The sequence below is a fragment of the Pinus tabuliformis genome, chromosome 8, assembly GCF_031772625.1.
Source record: "Pinus tabuliformis cultivar Carrire ecotype Pingquan chromosome 8, CPIR1, whole genome shotgun sequence".
Lineage (NCBI taxonomy): Eukaryota > Viridiplantae > Streptophyta > Pinopsida > Pinales > Pinaceae > Pinus > Pinus tabuliformis.
Window position 1 is genome coordinate 941,853,522 of NC_142294.1, and position 18,119 is coordinate 941,871,640.

General features: G+C 37.5%; 1 pseudogene; it reads right to left on the reverse strand.

Moving 5' to 3' along the window:
- Window positions 1-29: 29 nt before the first annotated feature.
- LOC149238600 (iron-sulfur cluster assembly SufBD family protein ycf24-like) overlaps window positions 30-18,119 on the reverse strand; it is a 56,157-nt pseudogene continuing 38,067 nt past the window's right edge.

Genomic DNA, 18,119 nt, shown 5'->3' on the forward strand with positions numbered 1-18,119 from the left:
AGTGTTATAGAGATAACATGCAACACCTATTAAACACTACCTTCAAGCTTAAAATTCATCAATTGATTTACTTTAGTAGTAAATTCTAGTGGGATTTCCTTAAATACAAACTGACAAAATCCATTTATGATAGTTTTCGTTTCCTTCTCTAGATCTATCCCCTTTTGGAAATAGAATAACTGATATTCCCCAATTTTTGAGGTACTTGCTTCATGTTCAACATGGGCTATTGGGTTCTTCACATGGAAAAGGTTGCAAATATTAGATGTATAATGGAAACAAGCATGCAATTCAAGGTTGCTCCTAAAGTCTCTTGGGTGAATTATAAAACACCATCTACTTAAAACATGATATATGGTAGTAACAAAAACCTACCCAAGATCCCACTTAAGAATTCAAAATGTTGCAAATAGGAGATGTCTTAAACAATATCAACTATTTAATTGCATAATCACACTAAAATAGACAAATCTTTAAAATGTTGAAAAGTGTGAAAAAATGGAGTTGGAATATTATAGTTATGTCACGGTAGATATAGCTATGTAAAATGTAACTTCTATAGCTACATGAAATGTAACTTCTATATTAAAAAAATGGAGTTGGAATATTATAGTTATGTTAGGGTAGATATAGGTACGTGAAATGTAACTTAAGACTAACATTTTTTTATCTTCGGTTAACAACTTAATACTCCACCAAAAATAGAATTGAATTGGTTCTTCACCAACAAAGAGGAAATTTTAAACCAGTGTGAAAGTGCTTACTCATTCCCCTGCCATATTTCTAATATTTTATTTGTGTGTGGATTTAAGCTAGTGTAATGTAACTTCTACATATTTGACAATTTCAATGTAAAAAATTACCCAGATTGAAGTTATATAGTTAACATATGCCCAATAAGATACAATATGCATGGGTTATAAGTAATATGACATTTACATGTTATATCAAGACAAAAATTTTCTCATCTCAGTAACTGTTACCTTATAGTTGGTGATGGATATAGCCTTTAAAATTATGAGCCATCCTTGTCATATCCTATATTTAATGATGGATATAGCTTTTAAAAGCATCAACCTTGTTTGTTATTTTATGGACAATCAATTTAAATGGAAGTGCTCATAATTTTATTCAATATTATCTTGTACAACTGGAAATAAAATGATGTGCGGGTGGTGTTTCTAGTGATTTTCAAACTTGTTTTAATTACCTAAATTTAGCCTATTTAAAGTAAATAGTTGCACTAACCATCTTATCTTCAAGTCAGTAAATTTGCTTGATGGCATCTTCGTGACATCCACCATCACTGAAAATTATGAAATACTAGTAGTATCTTTCACTAAATAGACAATGTTGGCATAGAATATTTTATTGTGTTTTTTACTCCATGAAACAAATTTATTGATATTTTATGATTCTTCGTTTCGATTTCCATGCTAAGGTTGGATTCATCATGCCTGCTAGGATTTTTAGTTGTGCACACATCATATTGTTCACTTCTAATTGTATGAAAAACAAAGAGTATGCACAATGAAATGTAGTGACATGTGGGTGTCTATTTTACTCAATGATATGCTTGATTTTTTAACCCATTCCAATCGTACCACAATTAATTTAAGAGAGACAAGGACACAAGAAGGACTATTAATAAATGAAATTAGAGACTTTAGAATGAAACTTAAATTGTACTTGAATGTAACAATAAGTATTTGTAGCTGCTTGGTCATCGATGAACATCGAATCACACTATGAAAAATTCCTTGCATTATGAGAATTTGTTTGCACCTGCACTAATCCTCTGTAGTAGTTCCTTGATTTACCTATAGATATAATTTTAGAAACAATCTTACTCCTGAAATTCTTCCCTATATGGATCATCTTTGTCCCCCCCTATTGATAGTTATTTTTTAAGGCAACATAATATAACTCTCCAATTGCATCATCACCTTTCAAAACAATGTTTGAGTATTTCCAGGTGATTATTGAACTAGTCGATACTCAGGTCCATGAAATCCTTGATTTGTCTCCATCGCACAAACCTCTTTTCATAATAAAATTATAAATCCCATGTCTGCATTCCTCGTCCCCGACATACCAATTCTTTACAGTGGAATACTTTATCATTTCTCCCTCGGTGCAATAGAGATCCACTATTGTGGCATGGAGATGATTGGTGTCATAAAATGGTGCAGTGCATCCTTCAATATATTCACGTAACTACTCTCACCTCACATAGCTCCTCTCATCTACAACAATAAGATTCCTCTCAAACTGCCTGGTCTCCATCTCATTCATCTTGAAATAAGTGGATATTTCCATGGGTGACAAAGTGTGCTTGGGGATTTAATAGGAGTTATCATATATATATATATATATATATATATATATATATATATATATATATATATATATATAGATATATATAATGCAACATAATAGTTATCAGCAGGAGGAATAAACCTACCAAGCTACTTCCTAACTAGATCAAGATAATCTCGAATTACCTCTTATAATGAACAAAAGATAACCTCAAATTCCTATATAGTCTACCTATGCATGGTAGCAATGAAAACACTGTCAAAAACAACATCTAAAACAATGTTAGTTAATCTCTTCTTCTAGTCAAGGGCATGCCCAACTTTTGAAAAGTATCAAGCATGTCAGGGTCCACCTCATCTAGGATCCTCCTCTTCTTCTATTCCATCTGTTTAGGTTCAAAGTAATAAAAAATGTGATCCAGGTGGATATTGGTGGCCACCTGACTATTCCACTTGGACCCTCACCATTGTTGCTTTCAGTTTTTTAGTTTCCTTAATTGTAGCACAGTTCACTATTTTTGGCAGTTTTTTGGGTCTTGAACTTCTGGAGCCGTTTTGAGGCCCTAAAAGACATTTTTTTGTCAACATTCATCCAATGATTTCATAAGTAATCATGTTGGTAGTTGTAATCCTTGGAGAGATCTTTCAAATGAGGTATCATACATGTCAAACGGAGATAATATGACCAAGTTACGACCCTGGGAAGTTGGCTACCCCACTAACCCCAACGAGGCCCATAAACTCTTGGTGTTACATCTCCTCGGGTTAGGGTTTTGGTTGTTGAGGGTTTTCTCTTATTGTTCAATAATAAAAAGGCCCTTGAGCCTCATTATAACTCAGTTCAGAGGCATGTAGCTACCACATCTCTTCTTAGAGATAAGCTACCATCGCCCGAGCTATCTTATTTCCATTCTGTTTGTAAGCATAGTTCAATATTTTCTATTAATGAAATGAAGTGTTTTTCTGCTGCATATCTATGTTTATGAGTATATATGTAAGTTGTTGCATACCTGTTTAAGTTCGAACCAATGGTATTAGAGCGGTCTATTCTTTCTTTGTTTCTCTTTGCATGTCCCCAACGAGGTCAGGGTATAAGGAGTTAGGGCTCGATCTAGTTGAACCATTGCAGGATCAGCCTCACAAACCCAACAACCTCCCGTGGCGGAAGAAAATAAAGATGAGGGGGCAGGAGATCCTTTCAAAATGGTTCTTGAAGAAGCCCTCAAGCAACAGAGGGACGCGATGATGGATAACTTTGCCAGATCCTTCGAAGGCTACCCATAGGCGATGCATCTTCATCCAACATCCACTCTACAGGTGCCACTCCTTTTAAGGTACAAGTTAACTTCGATATTCCCATATTCAAAGGCCTCATAGATGGAGATGTCATAGATAAATGGTTAAATCTATTGGAAGGATATTTTTTAGTTCATGACTTTTCCAATTAGGAAAAGATTACGTTTTCACTTCTCAAAGTAGCCCCACATGTCAAGGACTGGTGGGAAACCTACCGTGAACAAAAGGACGAGAGTGAACCATCACTATTTTCAGTTGCACCCACTTAGAATTCTTTCCGAGATGCCATCAAGGAACAATATTACCCTGTCGATAGCTATGAAGATAGATACATAAAGTGAACCACGCTACAGAAGGGAAGGGACCAAGATGTGTCAGAGTTCATAAATACTTTCCACACCCTTCGCACGAAGCTGGGTATCAAGGATACTGAGAAGCATTTGGTTCTCAAGTACTGCGGCTATCTACATAAGTACATACATGACGAGATGGAGTTCCTAGACATTTCCTCGCTTAGCATGACGTACCGGTACGCTGTAAAGATTGAGTAGAAGTTTAAACAAAACAGGTAGGACTTTGGATCTACAAATCCAAAGCAAGGAAAAGGCACCCCCAAACCACAGAACAAGGGACCAAGCCAAGGTGGGCTACCCAAGAAAACCCGCCGAAGCCACAATTATAGAACAACACAACGAAGACGAAGAAGGATACGGTAAAATGGTGTGAATTCCATAAGAGCTCCACTCAGAATACAAGTGAGTTTCAAGCCAGCAGTCACCAGTGACCGAGCTAAAGGCTTCCGAATTAGAGGCAAGTTCCAACTCTAAATCAGAACCTGATAAGGGGACTGACAAAGGGAAGCAGATCATTGATGTGGAGCCTAGTGCCACTGTGGCCACCACAAAGATCCAGAAAATTGAGCCTAAAGATCCAGAGGAGGGGGAATGCCTCTTCCACTCACAGATGTGGGTGAAGGGTTCTCCACTGCAGTTCATTGTTGACAGTGGGAGCCAAAAGAACCTCATTTCAACAGAAGTCGTGAAGTGGTTGGGCCTAAAGACTACAACACATCCACAGTCGTACACCATCAGGTGGCTTCACCAAGGACGAGATCTTCGCATCAGCCAACAATGTCACCTTCCCTATAGCATCAAGCCCTTCACAGATGAGGTATTGTGTGATGTTTCTCCTCTTGAAGTTTCTGATGTATTATTAGGACAACCATACTTGTGGAAGAGACATGTTGTATATGAGTCTATACCTCGCTCTGTGATTATTACTTTGGCTAATAAGTTATACAGGATACCAGAGGTAGCCCCACCTACCACCATCTCTTTGGTCACTGCAAAGCAATGCAGTAAGATCATTTCCCAGACTAGGAAATTATTTTTCCTTTTGATTCGTCCCCAAGGCAAGAAGAAGGTTGTGACCACGACTTCTAGGCAGTTCTCCTCTACACAACAATGATAGATGGACAAGGTCATGAAGGAGTACAATGACATTTTCGCCTCAACCACAGGGGTACCTCTGCACTATCAGGTCAAGCACTCCATCGATCTGACCCTAGGTGCGCTGCTACCTAATGGACTGATCTATTGACGCTCTATTTTGGAGAATGATGAGATCAAGAAGCAGATTCAGGAACTACTACAGAAAGGGCACATTGGGCTAAGCTTATCACCCCGTGGGAGCCTGATTGTATTGGTATAGAAAAGGGATGGGACCTGGAGGCTCTGTATTGACTCTCAGGCGCTGAACAAGATCACTGTTTGTAATAGGTACCCAATCCCACAGATTGATGACCTTCTGGACTAGATCAAGGGAGCCAAATATTTCAGCAAGATTGACTTGAAATCAGGTTATCACCAGGTGCCTATCAAACCCTCCAATGTGTGGAATACTGCCTTCAAATCCAAGTAGGGAATTTTGAATGGTTGGTCATGTCGTTCGAATTAACGAACGCCCTTGCAACCTTCATGAGACTGATGGATGACAACTTGCGCCCCTTCACCAATGTATTCGTGATGGTATATTTAGATGACATCTTAATCTTCATCCAAAGTTGGGAAGAGAGCCTCCACCATATTCGATAGGTCCTTCAAACCCTTCGACAACACAAGTTGTGTGCTAACTTGGAGAAATGTACCTTTAGCCTGACCCAGGTTCTATGTATGGGGTACATCATTAATGATTAGGGTGTACATGTGGACGCATCCAAGATACAAGTCATTCGCGATTGGCCAGCCCCAACCACTCTAATAGAGCTTCACAACTTTTTGGGTCTTGCCAATTTCTACCGTAGGTTCGTGTTGGGGTTCTCTCATATCACTTGGCCTTGAAGTCAAGTCACCAAGGGCAGAGCGAAAGCTAAGTTCTTTTGATCGGAAACCCAGCAGTGAACATTCTACGATTTGAAGAATAGCCTCTATTCTGCACAAGTTCTCACATTACCAAACCTGCAACAGCCATTTGAGATTGAGACAGATGCCTTCCACTATGTTATTGGTGCAGTTCTTACTCAACATGGGAATCTAGTGGCTTACCACAGTGAGACACTTTCAGACACAGTCCGAAAGTATCCCACTTAGACAAAGAAATGTATTCCATTGTGCAAGTCTGTTGTCAATGGAAGCATTACATTCTAGAGAAGCAAACGATCATCCACACAGACCACCGTCCTCTACAGTTCATACAGACACAAAGGAAGTTGTAGAACGATCGTCATCAGTAATGGTCCATCTATATGCAACAGTTCCATTTGAACATTAAGTATAATAAGGGTAGCACCAATAATGTCATTGATTGCCTCAACCGACCATCGGTCATGGCACTAATCACTGTGCTCGACTCCTGTGGACACGAGACATCGGGGTGGCTGCATCTTTACAATAGAAATCCAGAATTCGACAGCATATACCAAACACTCCTGGAAGGGAAGAAAGTTCCAAATTTTCACCTTCAGGACGCAGTGCTATGCCACTTGGGACACATGTGTTCCTTCAAGTGAGTGTGCCAAGATGATTTAGGAGGTGCACTATAGTCAGGTTGCTATACATTTCAAAGTAGAGAAAACCATGGCGGTATTGCAAAAGTATTTTTATTGGCCGAAACTTCATCAGGATCTTGGGAAGTACATTAGATCTTACACTGCCTACGCCATTGCCAAGCCAACCATCAAGAAGCAAGGCTTGTATACTCATCTACCTATACCTAGTCAACCTTGGGAATTTGTCTCCATGGATTATATGTCGGGCCTTCCTTCTACTAAGCACGAAAACGGTTGCGTTTTCGTGGTCGTCGATAGATTCTTTAAGATGGACATCGTGGTGGCCTGCAAGAAGAGTATCACAACAGAGGCCACTGCTAAGCTCTTGTTTGAATGAGTGTGGGTACACTTTGGGATCCCACGGTCCATTATCTCAAATCAACGACAAAAGATTCTTAAGTGCATTTTGGTAAAGTCTCTGGTCAATGCTAGATACAAAACTCACTAAGTCCACGACTTTCCATCCCCAAACTGAAGGCCAAACAGAGGTTGTCAATAGGATGATCGTACACATTCTACACATGTACAACTCGAAACATCCATGCACATGGGATGAAAGTCTCCCCTATGTCCAACACAGTTACAACAGAGCTCTCCATAGCTCAACAGGACACAACCCCTTTTAGGTAGGGCTAGTATTTCAACCATTATGCCCCATTGATGTGGTCATACCATTTGCAGCCACTCAGGTAGATTCAGCTCACATGCATTCTTAAGCTAAAAGGGATAACAACTTCATTGAGCGCATTCAACACATCTGCCAATAGGTCCATGATATATTGGATATATCCAATTCTAAGTACAAGCAGCGCCATGATCAACATCAAGTTCCGCACAAATTCCAAGTGGGCGACAAAGTTTGGCAACATTTGCAGAAGGAGCACCTTGCTAGACCCCACCGCAAGATTCGCCCGCTTCAATACGGGCCATACACCATCACCAAGGTCATCGGCAACAATTCTTTCAAGTTTAGCATCCCATCGTTCCTTGGTCTACACCCAATGTTCAATGTAGATCGCCTTTAGCCATACTTTCCACCATTGTTCGACACATCTGACATTGCAGAAAACACACACAACCAGATCTCAACCCCGACTGCGTACTGATCAGATCATGGACACATAGATTAAGAAAACTCGGCAACAGAGGATAGATCTATATCGAGTTGTCAAAGTAGGCCAACTCCTTCACCAAGGCAAATGGCTCACTAGGGACAAGTTCAGCAAAATTTTCCTCATCTCATGGAGGAACTCAATGGAATGGGGACCATTGCTCCTAAGGGGGGAGGACTGATCCAGGTGGATATTGGTGGCCACCCGCCTATTCCACTTGGACCCTCACCATTGTTTCTTTCAGTTTTACTTTTGGCAGTTTTTCGGGTCCTGAAATTCCGGAGCCGTTTTGAGGCCCTAAACGACGTTGTTTTGGAGAAATTCCTCTAGCAATTATGGAGGTAATCACATCGGTATTTGTATTCCTTGGAGAGATCTTTCCAACGAGGTATCATAAGCGTCAAACAGAGATAATCTGACCAAGTTACGACCCCGGGAAGTTGGCTGCCCAACTAACCCCAATAGGGCCCATAAACTCTTGGTGTTACATCTCCTCGGGTTAGGGTTTTGGTTGTTTAGGGTTTTCTCTTATTGTTCAATAATAAAAATGCCCTTGAGCCTCATTATAACTCAGTTCAGAGGCATGTAGCTGCCACATCTCTTCTCATAGATAAGCTACCATCGCCCTAGCTATCTTATTTCCATTCTGTTTGTAAGCATAATTCAATATTTTCTATTAATGAAATGAAGTGTTTTTCTGTTGCATCTTTGTGTGTATGAGTATATATGTAATTTGTTGCATTCTTTTTTAAGTTTGGATCAAAAGGTCTTGGAAATTGATGGGTGGGTAAAAGTTATCAAACCATTTGGGTTCTTCCATTTTTAATCATTGTCTGTAAGCATTGAGTCTAAATTGCAAAAGCCATTCAGGTTCCTTCTTTTTAGCTGAAATTAACCTAAGATTTAGAGAGTTGTAAGGTTTAATGGATCTAAATATATTCTACTTAAAATATAGTAACATGGTTTAAAATTGTAGGCATTGATATTAGAATCTAAGGATGAAACAAAAAAGATTTTATGTTCATGATTACAAGAAATTTTAATTTCATGTAACAAAGTTTGAGGAAGGTCTAGTATTTGCATCCTACTAGAAAATTTGTTTGCATCACTCGAGCCCTTTGAATTTGGGCATGGTAGAGTCCATTACACAAACAATCAACCACTAAAAAAAAGGTGAAAAGAAAAAATAAAATTTCATGCATTCTGACCCTAGAAACGTTAGGGAGGAGTGAACTGATATGTACAATAAGGACATGAAAAATGCTTACTTGTCCATTTTATTTTGATGAATTGTTGGTGGCAATCAAGATATCAACTATCATAATCATTAAACCCTTTTTACAATAAGGACATGCAAACTACTTACTTGTGCATTGTCTTTTCATGGATTGTTGGCCGCAATCAAGATATGCATTATCATAATCATTAAACCCTCAACTCTAGATGAAATTTATGCTTTGATCATATAAACCCTCGAAATTGTTTACCCATAAGAACAAAAATCATCTTTAGTAAAAAGGAAGAACTCTCCAGAGTCCAAATTCATACCCATGTACAAATGGCCAAAATCTCCACACCCAATGACCTTGCCCTTCCTCCATCTAATCATTGATGCTCTCCTAAGGTGTTTCCCATGCAAACTCCATTGGGGTTCAAATCCCATGAAATCCATAGATCTAATTGTTGATGCTCTCCTAAGGTGTTTCCCATGCAAACTCCATCGGGGTTCGAATCCCATGAAATCCATAGATCACGTTGATGGTCTTCCTTCTTTTGGAATTTCCACGCAAATATCAACAAGGCAGAGAAAAATGCAGTGCTACAATGTGATGTTGTAATCTGTGAATATTTTATTTGAACCTAGCACTAAAATGGAAATGAAAAATAAAATAAATATTTATAATGGAAAAAATAAAAAATAAAATATTTATAATATAAAATAAAATATATAGATTGCAATTGGGTTAAATGATTTATTTTTAATAAGAATTTTTTATTTTTGTGTAAGACTATTGTATCCTTATTAATATTGTTGTGCCCCTATTTCCCCCATATTGTTATTGTTGTGCCCCATAGAATCCCTCTATTGTTATTTTTGTGGCTTTATATTATTATTGTTAGGTCGGCTGGGTTATATTGTGACTCCTTAGACTCCTATATATAGAAAGGAGGTTTTGTCATTTGTATCATCCAAGAATTGCTTATTTATGTAATGTAAAGGAGGTTGCCCCCTCGAAGAGGCTGAATTCTAATGCGTGGATCTATCTTTTCTATCTTTTTGTGAGCTGGTTTCATAACATTTGGTATCAGAGCTTTGGATTCTAGGGTTTCGCTGCTCCAAACAGGTCATCGTGGAATTTTCGCTATAACTTTTTTTCTGCGATGTTTCAGAAGCTGAAAAAAAAACATTTGAGAAAAAATCACGCTGAATCTCAGATCCGAATTTCAGAGCTTTTCGCGCTATATTTGCGGAGATATGATCTGAGGAAGTTGGTCTTTTTGCAAACTCCTGAATTACATTCCAAACAGATGACCTGGGTAAAATCGTCATAACTTTCTCTCTGAGCATCGGACTGAAATTTTGTAAGAAGGTACAGAAAGAGGATGGACTGTAGTTTCTTGTATATCTTTTTCAGATCCAAAGGTCGAAACAGTGACTCGTGGCACGTCGTACAAGTTCGCTCTACTGAACTAGTCTAGAATGAGGTCATCTTGGGAGATTGTGCATAACTCTTCCTTGGAGAATCCAACTTGGATCAGACTGGTGGCGTTCGAAAGAGGACACAGAGGGCTACTACAAATCACAATTTCAGAACTGGATGATCTGAAATTGCAGAGATACATCAAATTCAATATCAAGCTTCTACAAAGTGAAAAAAGGTGTGTAGTTTTTTTTAACTTTTGCATAAGATAGGTTTGAAAAATTAGTTTGAATCGGTAATTGATGCCCCTAGGAAAGAAAATGAAAACATCTAGTAAGAAACCTAAAAGCTCTAGCATGACTTATGAAGAAGAGGAATAAATACAACATGATATATCAAAATTACGAGACCAAGTGCAACAAGTGTCACTTGCACAAAAAGCAACAGAATCTAAGATGGATGGTTTAAGGAAAGATGTAGAAGCTAAGATGGATGGTTTAAAGAAAGGTGTAGAAGCTAAGATGGATTGTTTAAAGAAAGGAGTAGAAGCTAAGATGGATGGCATGGAAGCTAAGATGAATGGCATGGATGCTAAAATTGATGGCATGGATGATAAGATGGAAGAATTGAAGATAAATATGAATAAGTTGCTACAAGAAATGGTCACTAATGGTGAAAGGGTAGTAAAGGAAACTCATGATGAGAACAAAAGAAATGTTAATCATGATTCCATAGACTCTAATGTTGGATCGAAGACCCACCATATTCCAAAAGTCGATATGAGGAAGTTTGATGGCAAGGATCCCGTAACATGGATATTACAGATGGAGCAATTTTTCGATCTCAATAATGTGAAAACACACAAAAGGTATGTATTGAAACTTTATATTTGGAACCAAATCAGTTTGTATGGTATCAATGGCTTTTCTCTCGTAAACAAATTATCACTTGGGCAATTTTTACGGAAGAATTGACAGCACATTATGAGGATACAAAAAGCAACACTTTTTTTAGCCAATTGATAAGTCTCAAACAAAAGGGTTCAATAATGGAGCACATTGAGGAGTTCCAAAAATTGAACATAAGGGTAAAAAATATTCCAGAGGAGCATAGAATTGATGTGTTCATAGGGACTTTAAAGGATAATATCCAACATGATGTTTTCCTTTGGGAACCTGATTCATTAGAGAAGGCATTCAGGTTAGCAAGAAAAATGGAAAGAAAAATTATGGCAACCAGGAAGCATACCACTCACAACTATAAAGATGGAAGTGTTGTTGCCCTAGTCTTCCACAACCTATAAGGTTGACACCACAACAATTGGAAGAAAAAATAGCAAAAAGGGCTTTGTTACAGTTGTGATAGCAAATACACTAAAGGTCATAAGTGTGCTAAGAAGAAATTATTCTACATAGATTGTGAAGAGGAAGAAGAAAAGGAGCAAGAAAGTTCAAAAGAAGAGGATATACTCCAGGAACAAAGCCTAGATAAAGAAGAAATGAATCCGACCATATCTTGTAATGCATTAGCAGGAATTACCACTCCTCAAACAATCAAGATAGAAGGACAAATCAAGAAGAAAAAGGTAATAGTGTTGATTGATTCTGGAAGTACCCACAATTTTATCCATTGTAAGGTAGCAAAATAATTGAATTGCTTCTTATATCCAGCACCAGAGTGTCAAGTGATGATTGCAAATGGAAGAACAATAAATTGCCCTAGAAAGTGCCATAATATCAAGCTATCCATGGGAGAATATGTATTGACTAGCCCAATGCTTTCCATTCCAATGGGAGGTGATGATGTTGTACTAGGAGTCCAATGGCTACAATCCTTGGGTACAATAGCTTTTAAATTTCAAGAACTTTTCATGAAATTTTCTGTGGAAGGAAAGGAAGTTGAATTAAGGGGTATTATAGGGAAATCAGGAAAGATAATCAGCTCTAACGGTATGACAAAGCTTCTAAAAAAGGAAAAAAGAGGTGTAATTGCACAATTATGTTCGCTCGATGTTTCCACATTGGAATCATCTATTTCTCCAGATCTCCAAAATGTATTGGACAATCATTCCAAGGTATTTGAGACTCCCAAAGGTCTCCCACCTATTCGTGATCATGATCATGCTATTCATTTGATTCTAGGAAGTGTTCCTCCAAACATCAGGCCGTACAGATATCCCTATGCCCAAAAGAGTGAAATTGAACGTATGGTTGTAGAAATGCTAGAGACTGGTATAATTCAACCGAGTCAAAGTTCTTTCTCTGCTCCAGTAGTATTGGTGCACAATAAGGATGGATCATGGCGCATGTGTCCAGATTATAGGGAGCTCAACAAGCTCACTATTAAAGATAAGTTTCCCATTCCAGTCATTGATGAATTACTGGATGAATTGCATGGATCAATTTACTTCACCATGTTGGATCTTCATTCAGGATATCATCAAATCAGAATGAAGACTGAAGACATTCCGAAAACAACATTTAGAACTCATGAGGGTCATTATGAATTTTTGGTCATGCCTTTTGGCCTTACCAATGCACCTTCGACATTTCAAGGTTTGATGAATTCCATTTTCAAACCATTCCTTAGGAAATTTGTGTTAGTATTTTTTGATGATATACTAATCTATAGCAAGTCTTGGAAGGATCATGTTGAACATGTTGACAGGGTGCTACCATTATTGGAGGAGAAACAATTATATGCAAAAAGATCCAAATGTTTCTTTGGAGTATAAGAGGTGGAATATCTGGGTCATATTGTATCTCATGAAGGAGTTAAGGTAGACCCTAGCAAAATTAAAGCCATTAAGGAATGGGAAAACCCCACATCCATAAAGCATCTACGAGGATTTCTCGAGTTGACAGGGTATTATCGCAAGTTTGTTAAGAATTATGGGAGAATAGCAGCACCTCTAACAACATTATTGAAGAAAGATGCATTTTCATGGACTACAGAAGCAACAAAGGCCTTCGAGCATCTTAAAGAGGGAATGTGCCAAGCATTGGTCTTAGCTACACCAGACTTCACAAAAACCTTTATTGTGGAATGTGATTCTTCAGGAAATGGAATTGGTGTTGTTTTAATGCAAGATGAAAGACCCATTGCTTTCGAAAGTCATCCAATCAAGGGAAAGTTTTTACACAAAGCTATCTATGAGAAGGAAATGTTGGCAATACTCCATGCACTTAAGAAATGGCGACCCTACCTAATGGGAAGACACTTCAAGGTAAAAACGGATCATGATAGCCTTAAATACTTTTTAGAACAAAGATTGTCCTCTGAAGAGCAACAAAAGTGGGTCACAAAGATGTTGGGTTATGACTTTGAAATCATCTACAAAAAAGGGAAGCAAAATGTGGTGACAGATGCACTCTCAAGAAAGGATGAGGATGTGGAAGCATTGTCGTGCGCCATTTCTATTATCCAACCAGATTGGATAAACGAAGCAAGGGAGGAATGGAAGAATGACGAAGAAGTGTGGGCACTTATTCGAAAGTTACAAAAAGACTCCAATACGTCTGATACATTTAGCTGGCAAAATGATTCGTTATGGTACAAAGATAGCTTATACCTCTGTATGAAATCCCTGCTAAAACAAAAGATTCTTATGGAATTGCACACTTCTCCCTTAGGAGGGAACTCAGGATTTTTAAAAACTTACCACAAGGTTAAGAAGGAATTTTTTTGGGAGGGCCTTAAATCAGATATTCAAAAGTTTGTGGCGGAATGTTTGGTTTGCCAACAAAATAAAGTTGAAACAATTAAGACACCGGGTCTATTACAACCTTTATCCATTCCAAGCCAACGTTGGGAGGAGGTTTTAATGGATTTTATCATAGGTTTACCCAAGTCTGAGGGAAAGAGTGTCATCATGGTGGTAGTTGACAGACTTACCAACTATGCACACTTTTGTGCATTATCACATCCATTTAAAGCCAATACAGTTTCTACTGCATTTATGGAAACAATTCAAAAGCTACATGGAAACCCAAAGATTATTGTAAGTGACAAAGATCCCATTTTCACTGGAAATTTTTGGACATAATTATTTTCTTGTCTTGGTACTCAGTTAGCTCATAACTCATCTTATCATCCTCAATCTGATGGGTAAACTGAGATAGTAAACAAATGTTTGGAAGGATATCTTCGTTGCTTTATATCTGATAAACAGACACAATGGGTCAAATGGTTGCCTTTGGCTGAATGGTGCTATAACACTTCCTTCCATACAGCAACAAAAATGACCCCATTTATGGCACTTTATGGATATCAGCCACCATCCATCACATCATATTTAAGAGAAAATTCTAAGGTTCAAGCAGTGGAACATCACATCGAACATCAACAACATGTCCTCCAACTCTTAAAGGATAACCTCGTGTTGGCACAGAATAGAATGAAACAACAGGCAGATCAACATCGCAGTGAAAGAAGTTTTGATGTAGGTGATTGGGTATTCCTACGGCTACAACCATATAAGCAAATGTCCCTCAAGCAAGCTAAGAAGGATAATAAATTATCACCAAAGTATTATGGTCCATACAAGGTGTTGCAAAAGATTGGTACTATGGCATACAAATTGGAGCTTCCTGCAGCTTCTCGATTGCACCCAGTTTTCCATGTTTCATGTTTAAAGAAGGTTATAAGCGACAAGCTCCCAGTTCAAACAATATTGCTAGAACTTGACGAGGAAGGAAAAACTATATTGGAACCAGAAGCAGTTACAGAAACAAGAACTCGACAGTTACGAAATCGATCAATTTCGGAGTATCTTATCAAGTGGAAGAACTTATCCGCTGAAGATTCCACATGGGAGGATGAGAATTTTATACAGAAGCATCCAAAACTACTGAAGCATTGAGGACAACACCTTTTTGAAGGAGAGGGGCATGTTGGGTCCCTATAATACTAGTGATTACCCCATTACTATTGTAGTTCTATCCATTATTAATATTGTTGTGCCCCTATTGCCCCCATATTGTTATTTTTGTGGCTTTATATTATTATTGTTAGGTCGGCTGGGTTATATTGTGACTCCTTAGACTCCTATATATAGAAAGGAGGTTTTTTCATTTGTATCATCCAAGAATTGCTCATTTATGTAATGTAAAGGAGGTTTCCCCCTCGAAGAGGCTGAATTCTAAGGCGTGGATCTCTTTTTTCTATCTTTTTGTGAGCTAGTTTCATAACAAAGACACTAATTTAGAAAGAAGAAGAAATTAAAATGATATTGGGATGAGTGTAAACATTTAAATATGGTCTCAATCAATAATAAAAAGTTAAATTAATAAAAATAATAAAATTCAATTTGTTATATTTTGATTTTGTTATTAACTTGTGAATAGGCTTTGTTATAATACCATGGGGCAATACCATGGCTTAACCGTGGAAATTCATCCCCACATTATGATAACTTGTAAAAAATAGCCTTTGTTACAATAACATGGGTCAATACCATGGATTATCAATACCACATGCCCAAAAAACATAACTTATTTCACAATCAAAACATTTTATAACAATATGGAAAGATTGTTAGCCATGGATATTCACCCTCACTTTACCATGGATATTAACTTGTAAATCGGCTTTGTTACAATACCATTGGCCAATACCATAGCTTATCAATACCACATGCCAAAAAACCTTTAATTTAATTTTACAACATTTTTTTAATTGAATCTAAAAGGGAAAATGTTACAATTTGAGATATATCTAAACCCTCTATCCTCACTACTACTAAAAATATTCCCATAGAAATTAAATTAAGGTTTTAATAAAAATAAGCTAAGATGGGTTTATTCTGGTTCTATATATATATATATATATATATATATATATATATATATATATATATATATAGAACCTGCATAGATCCATCTTAGCTAAGGATCCAAGGGATAGATTAAATATAGTGCATGATTTTTTAAAGTTTTTCATTATTTTATTTTCTTTGACATGATTGATCCAAAATATAGGTTTAATATTTTACAACCAATTAAGTTTTTTTCAATTTAGATAATTTCTTAAACACAATACAATGAGATCAAATTTAAGAGATAGTTGGGGAGGGGGTGGAGAGAGGGAGGGAGATAGTCAAAAAATTGGAGGGTGGAGAGAGAGAAAGAGAGATTGATGGGAGGGAGAGAGAGTGAGGTGGAAGCGAGAGAGAGAGAGAGAGAGAGAGAGAGAGAGAGTTGCAGTGGGAGAGAGAGGGAGGATAAAACAAAGAAATAGAGAGATAGAGGTGGAGAGAGAGAGGAGTGAGAAGGGAGAGATGGAGAGAGAGTGAGGGAGAGAGGAGAGAAGGGAAGAGAAAGAAGAGCAGAGGATAGAGATAGGGAGAAAACGGGAAGGGAGAGATATGGAGACATAAAGATGGAGAAGGACAAGGGGGGGGAGATAGTTTGGATGAGAGAGAGAGAGAGAGAGAGAGAGAGAGAGAGAGAGAGTGAATTGTGGGGAGAGATAAAGGGAGGTGGGAGATAAGGGATAGAGAGGAAGGAAGATAGAGATGAGGAGAGAGAGATGGAATTGGAGGAGGCAAGAGAGGGAGGGAACAAGAAAAACATAGAGGGAGAAAGGTGGAGAGAGAGGGGGTGACAAGGGATTCATGGAGAGAGAGTGGAGTGAGAGAGGAGAGCGGGAGGGAATAGAGAGAAGGATATAGATAGAGAGGGAGAGAAGGGGAAGAGAGAGATAGACAAGAAGGGGAAGAGAGGGAGAGAGAGTGTGTGTATGTTTAGGGGTAGAGATAGAGATAGGGAATAACAAAGAGACACAAATACAAATATACATATTATATAGTATTATATGACCAACCTAAATCAATATTAACCCTATAACTATCAAGTGCTGAGAGGGATCAAATCTCTCGAGGTGCAAACATTTCCTCAAGTTTTGCACTAGAAAAGAAAGTTTGCACCTCGAGAGATTGGATCCCTCTTGGCGCTTGATAGATCTGGGGTTAAGATGGATCTAAGTCGGTTAATATGAAATTAAAGTAGTTTTTATTTGATATTATAGTCTTAAAAATTAAAATTGCACTTAAAATTAATTTCAAATTGGAACTAGATCCAATTAAATTCAATGAATAGATTTTTTTTAAATACGTAAAATATTTTTTTATTAAAAATATATATTTTTAAGATTACAAATTATTAGAGATAAATAATGCAAAGTTGGCTCACCTATACACCATGTGAGGATGAAGAAGTGTTTAGGGAAGGATAACCTTTCAACCAATATTTAAGAGCCTTTCAATCTCCTATCACTTGTAAGTTTAGATTGCTTGACATAATTAAGATGACTAACATAAAAATTTGATCCATATTATTGTAGTACTTGTTAGGTAGTTGTATTATTGTTCTTAGACTAAATTAGTCATTCATGTTAGTCATTTTTTGTTGTATTACTTATTAGCTAGTCACATATTTTAACACACAACTAAATTAGTGATATATGTTAGTCCTTTTTAGTTCGGTCAATTAAGATTTCTCATTTTTGGTAGTATTTCACTTGGAAAAGTTGTGGTGACTAACTTTTTTAGTCACTTAGTCACTAATTTCTCATTTTCTACTAGTGGACAATAGTTTTCAGCCTAACCTTGCCTTTTTCCAGATGCCATGGTATGCTAGGATGTTTATTTTTGTTTTCGAGGTTTGGTTTTTCGGATGGATTTCAGAATCCAGGGAAGAGGTGGTCT